The sequence below is a fragment of the Cornus florida genome, unplaced genomic scaffold, assembly GCF_030987335.1.
Source record: "Cornus florida cultivar Cherokee Brave unplaced genomic scaffold, ASM3098733v1 CherokeeBrave_3.0.0_Hap2_Chr06, whole genome shotgun sequence".
Lineage (NCBI taxonomy): Eukaryota > Viridiplantae > Streptophyta > Magnoliopsida > Cornales > Cornaceae > Cornus > Cornus florida.
In genome coordinates this window covers 16,697,880-16,715,575 of record NW_026775576.1, presented here as the reverse complement: position 1 = coordinate 16,715,575, position 17,696 = coordinate 16,697,880, and positions in this window count along the sequence as shown.

The window sequence follows — 17,696 nt, the reverse complement described above, 5'->3', positions numbered from 1 at the left end:
AATTTTACTTTTCCTGACCGGGTGGGGCCCGTTCGGGGCACTTTTTGGATTTTCCTATAAAATGGAAGTGAGATATTTCATTTTTGGCCATCTCCATCCTTGATGCACGACCAGCAGCTCCCATGGCTTCCGAAAGGGGCTGCCATCCTTCTTCTTCCATTTAAAACCTCTTCCCTTTGTTAAAAAGTTGAAGTGCCTTTGCGTTTTGTGTTCGTGTTGACTACGCGCTTCTTTTACCCTTATTAGAATCCATTTCTGACCAAATTTTGAGTTTGGTTTCGAGTTCAAGTAGTGATTTTCATGGGGCTTCTTTGGGATTCTTGTTCACAGCGTTGTCCCCAACAAAACCCCGAAGTATTGTCGGATTCGGAGCCGTTTCGTTTTGATGGCTTTTGAGATTTTCATCTCAAATTGAGGTAGGGAGTGTCTTAGGATTATATTTATGTTGTATTGATTGTTATATGAGCATATACAATTTGTGAGCATGTTTTGTTTAAGATTTAGAATTTAATTTAATTAATTTCTATATTTGAGATTTAATTCATATGGCTTTGTGTATAACATGGAATTAAATTGTGGCATGCTAGGAAATTAAGTTTTAGTATGTTGATTAACATATATTAAATTTGGGGCATTTGGATAAGAATTACAAAATTTATTTAATATTTATCTTTTGTGAAAGTTTAATTCACATGGTGATAGCAAACATAAAATCATGATGTAATGTGATATTTGGATAGGCCTTGGCATGTTCTCTAACATAGATTAAATTGAGAGTATTTGGAATTTTTTAAAAATCTAGAGAAAATTAATTAATTAGCTTGATTAATTTTGTTTTAAGTGTTTTAGTCACTTAACTTGTCATTTGATGATATATATGTGATGACCGTGACATGTCCTTCAAAATATTTTAAAAGTGAGGTTATTTGGGATTAACTTGGGATTTAGAGAATTTAACTATTTATGTTTAATTAAATTCTATTATATTACTCCATGGATTTAATTGCATTTTGGAAGTTGTTTTTATATTTAAATCAAGGATTTGGATTTGGTGTATGTTCACTTGATTACTTTTGAGCATTGGATAACATAGTTGTTACTTTTATATTCATGAGAATATGTTTTTTCTTATTGAATATATTGTTGCTATGTGTAAGGAATTACACACTTTGTATTTAACATCTTTCATGCCATAGTAGTTGTAGACTTTGAGCATGTATTGTATAAGTTTCCAAAATTGGATTTTGCTTGGTAAATAGTTGATATCTTGTATATACATGTTGATATATATATATGTTGTTGCACAATTTGTTGATTTTGGAAACTTGGGGATGTCGTTGTTTGGCTACGTCTAGGACTTGGTTCCAGTACGGGGGATTGTCCCTCTATATAGTCTAGTGCGCACATAGGGAGGTTAACTATGGGCTAGTAACCCTAAAGTAACTATGCTGTTGGTCTGATCCAGCGTGACGTCCGAGTATCCACTTTGTTTGATTTCGTATTTCATTTCAAGTTGATAACTAGATGATATCGTAACTTGTTGTTCTTTGTTTGATTTCCCATTTTAAGTTGTAAGATGTTAACTTTGAGAAATCATACTATAAGTGTTGTATTGGAAGTTCCAATGTTGGTTAAATTGCATCGATATTATAATTTGTGTTTTGATGTTCAAATATAGTTTAGGAATGATCCTATAGATTCACTTTGAACATAGACGTTAGGTGGCATGACCCACTCTTGTTGTTTTCGTATCTTGGATTTCAAGTTAAACACTTTGAGAATCTATATCTTGTTGCTTTGTATAACATGTTTCCATGTTGTTTGAATTGCATTAACAATGTGATTATGCTATAAATGTTTTAAGGTAGCTTAGGATGCTTCCTGAGTCTTATTTTGACATAGACGTTAGGTGGCATGAACCCCTTTGATATGTTTCACCTTAAAGTGATAAAATTGTAAAATGCTAGGTCGATGCATACTCATCTCCTACGAGTAGCTTTATGTTACTCACCCCTACGATACTGAGACATATTTCAGGTACAGGACTCAAGACTTGAAGATTTCATTGCCTTGGATCGTTTGGTAGCTTTATGTATCAAACTTGTATTCTTTGATTCTACGTATGTAAAGTGTACATAAGTACACTCCTTTTTATGCATTTGACATGTAGGACATGAGGCCAAGGGCCAAGCAAGTTTATATTTGCACTTGTATTCAATTGGTGCCATATTTTGCTTGAAAATGTATTTTTATTAACTATGGAGGCTTTGTATGCTAAAACTTGTTAATGGAATGTAAAGTGGCTTTAGGCCATGTTGGTACATCTATTTTATCATATTGCATGCACTTGCATACTCACTTTGGAAAACAACACCATCCTTGATGAAACAAAAACTCTAAGTAGCATTTTTAGGGAGTTTTACCCTATTCTGTTCCAGGGGAATTTCGGATATTTCACAATGTATTTTTTTCATTTTTCCTAGCTAGTCAAGTAGAAAACTCAATTTTGAGGGGGGTTTTTTCTTTGTGTTTTTCCAGAAAATGCCATCTTGGCCCTAAAAAATCTATACTTGTCCGTAAAATCCTTGCTGCCAGGTTTTACAGATTTTTAGTGCAAATGTACTTGGTACTATTCATTAACTTTTTTTTGAAAAGTGTGACGATCGGTCTGAAACTTCCGGGGGTCTTATGGGTGTATTTTAAGATTGCATTTTCAATTTAGGCAATTTAAAAACCTCCCGGAGCCCTATTTCCTTTCTTTGGGCAGCAGCTCGGAGAAATTTTTACCCCCTTGACCAGATTTTCTTGGGGGCATTCTGGGCATTTTACAATGCATTTTTTTTGTTTCCGTTCGTTCTTGGGGTAGGAAACTTGATTTTAGGGGGGTTTCTTCTTTGAGTTTTTCCAGAAAAGTCTGTTTAGATGCCCAATTTTACTCTCAGTTGCAGTAGTAGTGGGTTGATGGCACTGTAGCTCTCACGGCCTTCGTCGAGTCGCCGCGATGTCGATTTTGTTTTTGACATTTCTCTCTCATCTGGACTCCAAATCAAGTGATTTTTTTTTTTTTTAAATTGATTAAATTTTCATTGTCTATCCAACAGTTTGCTCGGTTGCACCTAGATATTTTTGGATTATTACCAGTTTGCCCCTTTTAGCTTTATTGCTCGTTTTTCTTTGTTCTGTCGTTTCTCCTTCGTCCGGAATCCGAATAATGAAATTCTTGAGTCCATCATGATTAGTTTTTCATTGTCTTCCCAGTGGTGTGCTCAATAGCACTTGAATCTACTTTTTTTTTTGGAAAATGACCATTTTGCTCCTAGGTTCCTTTTTATCCGTTTTTGAAACGACACTTCCGCATTTGTTTTCCTTTGGGTTCCATGACCTCATTGAGGGTCACATTGGTGTCTTAGAGATGCATTGTATCTCTAGAGACCATTGTTTCACCTTTCACTTCCGCATTTCGGATCCGTTATCGGATCATCTTTTGGTCATCACTGACGCACCGGGTTTACAAAACTTGAGCCGTCACAAGTGGTATCAGAGCTCCCAGGTTTGAATACTTTGGGACGACGGGTTTTGGGTGCATATCACATTTCTGTTGCTTTGTTTTATGTGCTTATATGCTTCATGATAACATGTTTTGGTTTGATAACATGTGTAGGTGCTTATGTGCTATACGTGGTATGCTATCTGTTTAACTTATTTTGATTCCATTATAAAGAGCATGACATATGATGTATGCTAGATTAGATTCGTATATACATAACTGTGTTGCATATTTGGCATGACATGGGATTGGTCATTGAGGCACGAGTTGAGGTTGATGGTGATTGTAGTCATGGTTGTATTGTAGTTTAGGTTGTTGTTGACCTAGAGTTGGTTTTGAGGTAGGTGGAGAGACACCTTTTGTTTAGGCTCTCGTGGGGTGAGCCATTAGGCACAACCGTAGTACTGGATTTGTTGATTTTAGGCCATGGTTAGGTTTTGGACCTTTTGGGATCCTTGGTTGTTTTGGAAGGTTCCTCTGAGATTGTAATTTTTGTGGGCGGGTACGTTGTGGGCGGGTGCATGGCACTGTCATGCTACCGTACTGGCACGCTACGAGTGCAGTTCAGATGGAATCAACATTAGGTTTTGTTCCTATAGGTGTAGTCCTTTTGGTCAGTGATTGATAGTCATTTTAAGGATGATTTTGGAAATCGTTTTGATTGTTCAATTGTATGGCTAGAGTGGCCATTTCATTTAAGTTCTCTATGCGTGATAACGCTTTTGGGATCAAGTTGATTGATTGATGTTTAGGTTTTGTGAGAGCATTGCACTGTTGGTGTCACTAGTAGTGTCACCTTTAGACTGGAAATGGATTGTTAGAGTCTTACCATCGTGGTAAAGGCTCATGTTTGTTTTGAGAAAGGTTATTATTGCGTTGGTTTTTGGAGACAGTTATGGCTAGGGCCGATCATTCCTTCTACCTAGACACTCTAGGACACAATGTCCATAGGGTTCATTGTTGCATCACTTTTGTTTTCTGCAGTTTCATTTACTACCATGTTAGTAGTATAATTTATGTTATTGCGATGCATGAGTAGGTGGAGGCCCATCCACATTTGCTTTCTTGTTATGTGGGTTTAGTATGCCTTCTTTATATACTTAGAGATGCCATGTTGTTACTGCATTTTTGTGACATGACTTTTGTGCTTACGTGGAGACGTGCCGCATGTACCTTTGGTTTTATCTATGTGAGTAGATTTATTTATTTGGTAGTTGCATTCCTTGTCATATGCATGACTTCTGTGTTTGATTCTCCTTTCTATTTCCCTCAGTCGTACGTAGTGTGTCCAATTTTGTTGTAAGATTCCTTATAGAGGAGTTGTCACATTTGTTTGGTCTTGAGTTATCCATTTCTTTAAGGTGGGAAGTGGGAGAATGGGATTCCTCTTCTTTCTTGGTTCGTGGTTGGGACTTCACAAGGAGTGAGTCTCTTCTCTTCGTCGCCTTGTGCGTAGTTTTGGGGTTGGTTGGTCCGTGAGGATCATCGTTGTCGTTTTGAGTCTTTAGCGAGGATTTGATGGATTTTGGTTGACTTACTTTCATGTAGGGGGTGAAGTCTTTGACCTTGTTGTCATTCATTTCAGAGGTGGAGTCGTGGTGTTATCCTTCTTAGGACTGGTGGTTTCATTTCCTTCGTGTCTTTCCTTCAGGAGTTTTGCCGTGGTTGTTGAAGAAGTTGTGATGCTTAGAGTTAGTTGATTAATGTGAGATCATTTTTTTAGGACTTGTGTCCAATTGATCGAGGATTTATTTAATTCGTGAGGTGAACTCGATACTCTTTTGAGAATGTCCTTTGGAGACTTGCTTTGGTTTTTGGAGACTTAGATGTGGTTGACTCTTAGGAGAAGTTTTGGAAGATCGTTGTTGGATTTGGCTTGTTTATGGAGTTTTCTCGTTCTAGCTATGGCGAGGCATAGTTTTGGTTTTGATGACTAATTGTGAATTGAAATTAAAGGATTTTGATTTAGCTTGGTGATGCCAAGCATAGTTTTGAGAGATTCGTTTTGTGGCTTTGGTTGTCAGGACTTGATGTGTGTACCACTTAGTAAACTTGTATTTCAGGGATTTGGTCATCCGTAGTAGGGATTTTGATCTGATGTTTGATTTCAGTGTGGTTTCGTAGTTGATCTGTTTCAGGATGATATCTAGGATTTCAGAGATGATGTTTTGCTTGTTAGACTTTGGACTCTTGATTGAGGTTGTTAATAGGAGTATTTTGAGGCGTTGGAGTTGTTGGTTTTGTTGTATTGAGGACTTAGGACCTTAAGCTTAGCGGTGCCTATGACATTGTTGTCAGAGTTTTGGGATTAGCTACCCCAACTCTCACAAGATGCCTGGTTCCCGTAGTGCTTTTGGTAATGATGATTCACGACATTGATGTCATTTGTATCGAGAGGTTTCATGGGTAGACCTAGTGGGGGGGCAGGTTATGAATTAGTGCCTTATACTGTCATGCTACCTTACTGACCAGTAAGTGTGGGCGGGTTCTGGTCGCTATTCGTACTGCCACGTTGTCCTTGTTTTGTACTTTGATTTGATCTGTGATGATCTTGGAGTTCTTTTTAGGTTGTTTTTGGATCGGTATGATGGTTCATCAGGAGAAATGCTTACGGTTGTTGTCTTCTGTTCCTTTGTCTGGCGTTGGGTTCTGTGAGTGAGCTTTGACTTCTCGTGTGGCTGTGCGGTCATTTTTCTTTTGAGAGGTTGTCCAGTCGTAAGCACGTGGGTGCAAATGTCATTGGCTTGAGCGTTGTCTTTCAGCCTTGGGGTTGTTTTCGTTGCATGTTGTTTGGGGTACTCGGAGATGTAGTCCGTAGTTATCCTAGTTTTGCCTTTTGTTTTGTTGGGGCTAGATTTCGGGGATGAAATCCCTTTAAGGTGGGAAGGTTGTAATGACCCGATCATTTTCCTCAAATTTTGCGGATAAATTTTTTCCGTTGTCTTTTCTTTTCTGTGGATGGTTTTTCGTCGCTTAGTGTCATCTCGAGTGCTCAGAATTGGTTTCTGAGACTCTTCCATGTGAATTGACAACTTCCATTGAGGACCGAGTCATTTTCGCATTTTTCGTTTTTGGACACTATGCGTTATTTCGTCTTTTCCCCTTTCTGTCATTTTCCCTATTTCGTCTTATCTCCGTTTGTCAGTTTTTGGCACAACCTCACTTCATGTGCTCGGAGTTGGTTTTTGCCTTCACGTATCCTTATCGTGAGTCGTTTCCACGAAATACGTATCTTTACTTTTGCAAGAAAGTACTCTGGTTGCTCCCGGTGCCCATAGGGGCATGGATGCATAAATATTTGGAATTAATTACATTTATTGGGGTGTTTTTCATAAATATCTTTTGAAGATATTTTATTTCAGGGGTATCTAAGAAAATAGAAGATATTTTCATTCTGGGGCAGTTTCGCAGTTAACCCTTTTTGCAGGGGCCACTGTGCAATTAACGAAAGTTATTGCAAAATGTCTCGTCTGGAGCCTGGATCCTCGTACAGGATTCATTTTCACTTTTTGTTGACTCGTAAATTCATAGAATTCCGTTCTGGTCATTTTTCTCTAGTTTCAGAATTTCTTGACCCGGTTGCCGCCGAACTTATTCGGGACATAACTTTTTGCTCGGAGCTCAGTTTTTGACACCGTTTCTTCCGTTGTTCATATTTTCTTATTGTGAATCTTTTTTATTCACAGAGTTTTTCTGTTTGAGCATGTTTGCTCAAATTTTACGTTTCCGGACCCGGCGGGGCCCGTTCGGGGCACTTTTTGGATTTTCCTATAAAAGGGAAGTGAGATATTTCATTTTTGGCCATCTCCTTCATTGATGAATGACCAGTAGCTCCCATGGCTTCCAAAAGGGGCTGCCACCCTTCTTCTTCCATTTAAACCCTCTTCCCTTTGTTAAAAAGTTGAAGTGCCTTTGCGTTTTGTGTTCGTGTTGACTACGCTCTTCTTTTACCCTTATTAGAATCCATTTCTGACCAAATTTTGAGTTGGGTTTTGAGTTCAAGTAGTGATTTTCATGGGGCGTCTTTGGGATTCTTGTTCACGGCGTTGTCCCCGACAAAACCCCGAAGTATTGTCGGATTCGAAGCCGTTTCGTTTTGATGGCTTTTGAGATTTTCATCTCAAATTAAGGTAGGGGGTGTCTTAGGATTATATTTATGTTGTATTGATTGTTATATGAGCATATACAATTTGTGAGCATGTTTTGTTTAAGATTTAGAATTTAATTTAATTAATTTCTATATTTGAGATTTAATTCATATGGCTTTGTGTATAACATGGAATTAAATTGTGACATATTAGGAAATTAAGTTTTAGTATGTTGATTAACATATATTAAATTTGGGGCATTTGGATAAGAATTACAAAATTTATTTAATATTTATCTTTTGTGAAAGTTTAATTCACATGGTGATAGCAAACATGAAATCATGATGTAATGTGATATTTGGATAGGCCTTGGCATGTACTCTAATATAGATTAAATTGAGAGTATTTGGAATTGTTTAAAAATCTAGAGGAAATTAATTAATTAGCTTGATTAATTTTGTTTTAAGTGTTTTAGTCACTTAACTTGTCATTTGATGATATATATGTGATGACCGTGACATGTCCTTCAAAATATTTTAAAAGTGAGGTTATTTGGGATTAACTTGGGATTTAGAGAATTTAACTATTTATGTTTAATTAAATTCTATTTTATTACTCCATGGATTTAATTGCATTTTGGAAGTTGTTTTTATATTTAAATCATGGATTTGGATTTGGTGTATGTTCATTTGATTACTTTTGAGCATTGGATAACATAGTTGTTACTTTTATATTCATGAGAATATGTTTTTTCTTATTGAATATATTGTTGCTATGTCTAAGGAATTGCACACTTTGTATTTAACATCTTTCATGCCATAGTAGTTGTAGACTTTGAGCATGTATTGTATAAGTTTCCAAAATTGGATTGTGCTTGGTATATAGTTGATATCTTGTATATATATGTTGATATATATATACGTTGTTGCACAATTTGTTTATTTTGGAAACTTGGGGATGTCGTTGTTTGGCTACGGCTAGGACTTGGTTCCAGTACGGGGGATTGTCCCTCTATATAGTCTAGTACGCACATAGGGAGGTTACCTATGGGCTAGTAACCCTAAATTAACTATGTTGTTGGTTTGAACCAGCGTGACGTCCGAGTATCCACTTTGTTTGATTTCGTATTTCATTTCAAGTTGATAACTAGATGATATCGTAACTTGTTGTTCTTTGTTTGATTTCCCATTTTAAGTTGTAAGATGTTAACTTCGAGAAATCATACTTTAAGTGTTGTATTGGAAGTTCCAATGTTGGTTAAATTGCATCGATATTATAATTTGTGTTTTGATGTTCAAATATAGTTTAGGAATGATCTTATAGATTCACTTTGAAAATAGACGTTAGGTGGCATGACCAACTCTTGTTGTTTTCGTATCTTGGATTTCAAGTTGAAGACTTTGAGAATCTATATCTTGTTGCTTTATATAACATGTTTCCATGTTGTTTGAATTGCATGAACAATGTGATTATGCTATAAATGTTTTAAGGTAGCTTAGGTTGCTTCCTGAGTCTCATTTTGACATAGACGTTAGGTGGCATGAACCCCTTTGATATGTTTCACCTTAAGGTGATAAAATTGTAAAATGCTAGGTCGATGCATGCTCATCTCCTACGAGTAGCTTTATGTTACTCACCCCTACGATACTGGGGCATATTTCAGGTACAGGACTCAAGACTTGAAGATTTCATTGCCTTGGATCGTTTGGTAGCTTTATGTATCAAACTTGTATTCTTTGATTCTACGTATGTAAAGTGTACATAAGTACACTCCTTTTTATGCATTTGACATGTAGGACATGAGGCCAAGGGCCAACCAAGTTTATATTTGCACTTGTATTCAATTGGTGCCATATTTTGCTTGAAAATGTATTTTTATCAACTATGGAGGCTTTATATGCTAAAACTTGTTAATGGAATGTAAAGTGGCTTTAGGCCATGTTGGTACATCTATTTTATCATATTGCATGCACTTGCATACTCACTTTGGCAAACAACACCATCCTTGATGAAACAAAAACTCTAAGTAGCATTTTTAGGGAGTTTTACCCTATTCTGTTCCAGGGGAATTTCGGATATTTCACAATGTGTTTTTTTCATTTTTTCGAGCTAGTCAAGTAGAAAACTCAATTTTGAGGGGGGTTTTTTCTTTGTGTTTTTCCAAAAAATGCCATCTTGGCCCTAAAAAATCCATACTTGTCCGTAAAATCCTTGCTGCCAAGTTTTGCAGATTTTTAGTGCAAATGTACTTGGTACTATTCATCAACTTTTTTTTGAAAAGTGTGACGATCGATCTGAAACTTCTGGGGGTCTTATGGGTGTATTTTAAGATTGCATTTTCAATTTAGGCAATTTAAAAACCTCCTGGAGCCCTATTTCCTTTCTTTGGGCAGCAGCTCGGAGAAATTTTTACCCCCTTGACCAGATTTTGTTGGGGGATTCTGGGCATTTTACAATGCATTTTTTTTGTTTCCGTTCATTCTTGGGGTAGGAAACTTGATTTTAAGGGGGGTTTCTTCTTTGAGTTTTTCCAGAAAAGTCTGTTTAGATGCCCGTTTTTACTCTCAGTTGCAGCAGTAGTGGGTTGACGGCACTGTAGCTCTCACGGCCTTCGTCGGGCCGCCGCGACGTCGACTTTGTTTTTGACCTTTCTCTCTCATCTGGACTCCAAATCAAGTGATTTTTTTTTTTTAAATTGATTAATTTTTCATTGTCTATCCAACAGTTTGCTTGGTTGCACCCAGATATTTTTGGATTATTACCAGTTTTCCCCTTTTAGCTTTATTGCTCGTTTTTCTTTGTTTTGTCGTTTCTCCTTCGTCCGGAATCCGAATAATGAGATTCTTGAGTCCATCATGATTAGTTTTTCATTATCTTCCCAGTGGTGTGCTCGATAGCACTTGAATCCACTTTTTTTTTTGGAAAATGACCATTTTGCTCCTAGGTTCCTTTTTGTCCGTTTTTGAAACGATACTTCCGCATTTGTTTGCCTTTGGGTTCCATGACCTCATTGAGGGTCACATTGGTGTCTTAGAGATGCATTGTATCTCTAGAGACCATTGTTTCACCTTTTGCTTTCGCATTTCGGATCCGTTATCGGATCATCTTATGGTCATCACTGACGTACCGGGTTTACAAAACTTGGGCCGTTACAGACTCAATAAAAATTGATCAAGTTTTTGAGTGAGAGTTTTGACCTCGGCAACAATCTCCGTTGGACTCTTAATTTGACATACTTTCAAATTTCCCTTTTTGTTATTAGAATTATGATTCAACCGAGAAGTGTGAGACGTATGTAATGAATTTTCACTCATTTTTCTCAAAAAGGTGCCAAACATCATCCTCATGTTTCCCAAAATATGAACCTCCAGATGATGTATCAACAATGTCCTGATAAATGTCGGATAGACTTTCATAGAAATATTGAACCGCTTTCCATTTAGGAATACCATGGTGTGAGACATTTCCTTAGCAAGTTATTCAATCTTTCCCAAGCCTCATGTAAAAGTTCTCCTTCCCCTTGACAAAATTCTCTAATGACGGTTCTCATTGAATTGGTCAAACTTACGGGGTAAATTTTTTTTAAAAATTCATTTTGCATTTGTATACAAGAAGTTATTAAGTTTGCCCCCAAATTGTTGAACTAAAGTTTTGCCTTATTTTCAAAAGTAAATGGGAAGAGAAGTAACCTAAGAACTTCCTCCGGGACATTCATGTATTTCACGGTGGACCATATCTCAAGAAATTCATTAAGATGTTTGTAAGGTTCCTCATCATTTAAGCCATAGAAAAGTGGACACATTTGAATAGTCTCGGGCTTGATTTCATAATGATTGGCCCCAAAATTAGGAAGCAAGATGCAAGTTGGTGAATGATATTCATGAAGGTTGTAATAATCACGAAGGATCATTGGAGGAGTTGGAGCTTGAACTCCGGGAGCAAATTGGTTAAAAGGCGGATGTTCTATGAAATTCGGGTCTAAATAGCCAAGATGACCCTCTAGATTTTCCATTAGAATGATGAAGGGTTGATTAAGATCACACAAAAATTAAGCAATCACAACAACAAAAATACCCTCAACAAAGAAAGCACTTCGCCCCCACAACAAACCAATCAACAAATCTCCACATACATTGGTCCCATACTCCCATGCTTGAACAATATGCAAAGAAAAGTAAATTGCCTCCATGCGAGCTCACAATCTATCTAAGAATTTAAAAAATTGTCACCACGCGGGCCGACGATTTAACTAGAGATTAAGTTAGAAAGATCTCACAAAGAGTCCTTTAGCAACTTCAAATAATTTTTCAATTTTCCACTTAACTTTGTAATTTTTAGATTTTAGCCCCTTTTGTGCTTAGCTTAGCTTAGCTCCTTGCTTTTCAATTCTCCTTTGCCTGACTTCCTTGCTCAATTCACCTAGCCAAATAAGAACAAACACAATAAATAACTAAAAAGAAAATAAAGTGAAAACACGACCAAAAGAGTATTATTTCCTATTTGTTTCTAAAACACGACGTAGCCAAATCAATCCCCGACAACAGCGCCAAAACTTGGTGCAGTCCTAATCGTGTCAACCAACCAAAGTTGCAATGAAAGTGTGGCCAAGTTTAAATTTATAAAGAGCCACTACTACCTCAAACTACTAATATAGCTAGGGTGAGTAGGGATCATCCCAAGGGATTGGGAGCTATGTTAATATGAAAACAAAGTTAGATTAGTAGGTCGAATGATCAAAAGATTGTTTGTTCAGTTAATTAAACTATAATATAAATGAATGCAATACTAAGCAACTAAAGTAAATAAAAGGGTAGAGAACAAGAGAGAGAGGTCTTGGGATCCAGAGGTCACCACTAAACATCACCATTCTAGACATTCAATGTGTAATAAAGGAGGGAAAACATGTGTTGCAATACAAAGAGGTGTGATTGATTGAATCAACAAGCATTGATTGACTAATTAAGTATTCGTTGTCTAGATAACCTAGTGAATAATACAATATATCAAACTAAGCCATTATTCCTTCTTTTAAGCTCTCAATCAACACACTCACAAGTTAGAGAATTATACTACTTGCATTCATAAGTATGGAACATCAAACAACAAGCATGGATTGTCCTCACATCTAAGAAAGTAAAGTAACTACACTACTTTTAAGCTAAGGACATGGAAATTAAACTAAGGTAGAGGCACAATCCATCAAGAAATGAGTATGCACCATCAAACAAACCACAAGAGTATTATATTCAAGCACTATGCCTTAACAATCTCTAGATTCATAGCATCAATACACATAGACATGCATCAATATTACAAAACCAAGAGATAAACATATGAACATCTACTCTAGCAAACATAGACATATGGATAGAATGAAATGATTAATTAGAAGTATTAATCAACACAAATTGTTATAAGAACAAGATTCATATATAAATCAAGTGTCAAGACAACATTACAACACAAATACCCTCAAATACAAAGCATTAAGGTCTAGAAGGCTTGCTTAGGGCTAACTCTAGCCCCATGAAGATGTTTAGCCACTCATTGATGTAGTCATCCAACCCTTAAGGGCTATCTCCATGGTAGAAATACTCTTCTTCTTGATGAAAACCCTAAAAGAATGGAAGAACTCCCAAAAATTGTGTATGTCTCTCTAAGCTCTAGCCTCTTCTCTAAGATAGATGATAAAAGATATATCAAGATATATGTGAAAATGGCTCAAAATCTTTATATAGGAGGCTCAAGTGTGACACCAAATGGTCTGGACTCGTGCACTAAGGCTCCTCCAATGATTGCACCATGAGCCATCTTTTAATGAGCTGGACTCTATTTTAATTCAAACTTGAGAAGGTTCAATCGATCGAACTTTGATGAGATCGATCGAACATTGGTGAGATTCATCGAATGCTGGAGAGATCGATTATCTTTGGCAGCGCCTTTTTGGAATACGACAAATCTCTGAGATATTTTGGGAAAAAGACAAAAGTGATAGGTGGAGATAAGATCAAACAATTTCGATCGATCTGTGGAAAGTTGGATTGATTGAAGGTGGTGGATTCTTTAGGATAAGGACAAAGGGTTGGATCGATCTTGAAATGGCTAGATCAATCACTTCTAGATTAATCAAAGATTGGTGAGATCGATCGAAGATGCTATTTTTCCACACTTTGCTACCACTTTGCTCCCTTTCTCCCATTTAGCTCAAGAATGCTTCTTTAATGCTCTTATTTGGCTGAATTAACTTATTTTGGAGATACACGCCTGAAAAGAGCAATAACATGAAATTAGTCTAAAATGGGAAAGTAAGATAGATAAAGGTCCTAGAATACTCGAGCTTAAGGGGTTTAAATATGCACTTCTTCATGATCAATTGGAAGTATTAATCAATACAAATCATTGTAAGAACAAGATTCATATATAAATTAAGTGTCAAGACAACATTACAACACAAATCCTCTCAAAATACAAAGCATTAATGTGATGGCCCTGGATTTTTAAGCCAGTGTGTCGTGTGATGACCCGTAAGATGACCCAAAATGGATCCAGAATACAGAAACAAAAATCAAAAACAAGGTCTCTAAGGATACACAACATCCCTAAGATACCAAGGTGACCTTACATGAAGTCATGGAACTCAAAAGAATCAAATGCGGAAGCTAAGATTTATAAAATGGGATTGGTACTTGACCAAGGGTAAAATGGTCTTTCTAAACAAAACTGGATGCAATTGAGCATATCATTAGATAGATAAGGAAAAATTAATTAATTTAGACTCAAGAATCACTTGATTCAGAGTCCGGATGAAGAAGATTTGAAACGTCAAAGTTACAAAAAATTAGAATTTTGGGTTTCAAATTAATGCGGCAATGGTACTTGACGGGGGTAAAATGGTCCTTTGAGATAGAATTGGATGCAACCGTGTATACCATTGGATAGAAAAGCAAAAATTAATAAACGTAGACTAAAAAATCACTTGATTTAGAGTCCGGAAGAAGAAGATATGAAGCCTCAAAGTTTCAAAAAAATAGACTTTTGGGTTTCAAATCAATGCGGCAAGGGTACTTAACAAAGGGTATAATGGTCTTTTGACATAGAATTGGATGCAACCATGCATTTTGTTGGATAGACAAGCAAAAATAAATAAACTTAGACTAAAAAATCACTTGATTTGGAGTTCGGAAGAAAAAGATATGAAACGTTAAAGTTTCAAAAAAATAGACTTTCCGGGTTCCAAATCTGGGCAGGACCTGCACAGATTTTGGGACTTCAAATGCAGTTTTGAGGGCTTAAAAGACATTTTTTTGGAAAAAAGTTACGAAGAACCCCCCCTCCCCCCAAAATCATGTTTTCTACATGATCATATCAAGAGAAGTTTTTATTTTTCAAGTGAAATACCCGGAATGCCCCTTAGATTAGAACTTTTTCTGGAAAAACCTGAAACGCACCAGATTTTCCAGATCTGTGACTTGTTTTTAGCATCAAAGCAATTTTTTCTGTAAAAACACAAATAAGAAACCCCCCCTAAAATCATGTTTTCTACCTGAAAATGTGGAAGAAAATGAAAAAATCACACTTTGAAATACCCAGAATGCCCCTAGATCAGAAAGGGCAAGAGGTTGAAAAAGCTGCTATAGCATAACAGAAAATTGAACTTTGTACGGGATTTCTAGCCCCAAGATTACATTTTCTGGATAAACACAAAGAAGAAACCCCCCCTAAAATCACGTTTTCTAAGTGACCATGTCAAAGCCGAAATTTATTTCCAGAAAGAAAACCCCAAAATGCCTTTAAACCGGATTATGCAAGAAAATTGTAAAATGAGTCCATAGGAGGCTTAAATCACAAAGGAAAGAGTTTTTTTTTTCTTGAAAACGATCATACACATAGACAAAACTTACTTATTAGGACGCGCTACAATGATCCACGTTGTAAAAATACTGCCGATGCAAAATATGACCCCCCGACGGCCAAAAATGGCTAAAATGAACTAGAAATGGAAATTTTGAAAACCAAAATTAACAAATGATCTCAAATTACCGTTTGGCCCTTGGCCACACTTCGTACATAATTAATAAGACCCTATGAAAGAATAAAAAGGGAATTCCCACACCCGATACAAACATAATGAAGCAATGACTTGGCATTTTTCAATATTTTCATAATAAACCTTAAAAGTGAAAATGGATAGAATACAAATTTGATGTCATTGGCCTATGGCCTCATCTCATGCATGTCAAATACATTGTAAAGAGTGCACTTATATACACATTACATATTTATAATCAAATATACACATTTCGACATATAAGGCTACAAGTGGCTTTTCAAGCCAACCTTCACAAGAATTGAAACTTCTGAGTCTAAAAATCATCCAAGAAATGATGAGCATCACGAACCAAGCCTTCGTACCTAAAAAAAATCCCCAGTAACTTCAGGCTGAGTAACATAAAGCTACTCATAGGAGATGACCATGCATAGGCCTAGCATTTTACAAATTTATCACCTTAAGGTGAAACATGTTAAAGGGGCTCATGCCACCTATCGTCTATGTCAAAGTGAGACTCAGGGAGCATCGTAAGCTACCTTAGAGTATTTCTAGCACAAACCACATCATCCATGCAATTTAGGCAACATAGAAGCATGCGATACACTCAACAAGATATTCAATATACAAGTATACATACACAAGTATACAATCAATATTAAAATGCACTTAAGACAAGTATACAAGACACGAGCATACTAGGTAATCTAGAAAGTAAATCATCAATATGCAAGTGTACATACTAAGTGCGCTAAGCAATATTGAAATTTAATACAACAGATATATTCAAGTATACATTTCTAAGTATACTAAACAATGTTGACATACGTGGCATACAAGTATACAAATCCAAGTATACAAAGCATTTTTGATATATACAAAGCATACAAGTATACAAACACAAGTATACTGAGCAACAAATGAAGTTCCATGTGTCCAAGCACAAGTTAAAAGTAATCCACAATTACAACTAGGAATTGAATGCGAAATCAACCAATGGTGGAAAGACAAAGGACATATGGTCTCAATGACCAAATAAGTGATCTCGGGTTACTAGCCGGCAAGGAACTACCTAGTGCGCACTATATGTTGTAGAGGGAACTTTCATCCCACGTACTAGAGACATACTCTAGCCTTAACATATTACAATGTCCATACAAGCTTTCCAAAAATCATCAAGTTGTTCAACAAGTATATCACATATACACAATGCGCATTGTCAATTACCATTCACAACCAAGTCATGGAATACACACAAGATATGCTCTAGGCCTTCAAGCTATAATGACATATTAAATGTCATATAAGTATAATGTGTATACAACAAGTTAAAACATAACTTCTACTCATGGAATACCATCTTGTAATCATACATTAAGTTGCAAATTATAAGTTAAGCAAGAATATAATATCAATACTTAATTACCTCAATGAAAGCATACAAATGGAACTTAATTAAATTAAATAATTAAATTCTCAAGATTACAAAGCAACTCAAAAAATTCTAAATATATTATATGTCAAAGGTCATAGCAAAGCCTAATTTAATTTCAAGTTACAAGCCAATTCTACCTTAGTTACAACAAGGTAAATTAAGATCAATGCCAAGAAAATAATAAAATAAATTTCTCAAAACTCATTCAAATATTCTCTATTTAATATATATGAAAGAACATGTCAAGACATTGTTTAAAATCAAGTTACAAGTTAATTTTACACTAGGTACAACTAGGTGAATTAAATTTCATACAAGAAAATAATTAAATAAAGTTTTCCAAACTCATTCAAATATTCTCTATTTAATATATGTTAAAGAACATACCATACTCATTACATATATCAAGTCAAATGTCAATTTAAATGAATGTAACACTTGAATAGAAATTAATTAAACTAACTAATTAATTTCTCTAGAATTTAAATCAATTTCAAATGACTCCAATAATTATATGCCAATGGTACTATCATGGTAATCACATATATCAACTAAAAAACTTAATTAAGTAAGTGGAAC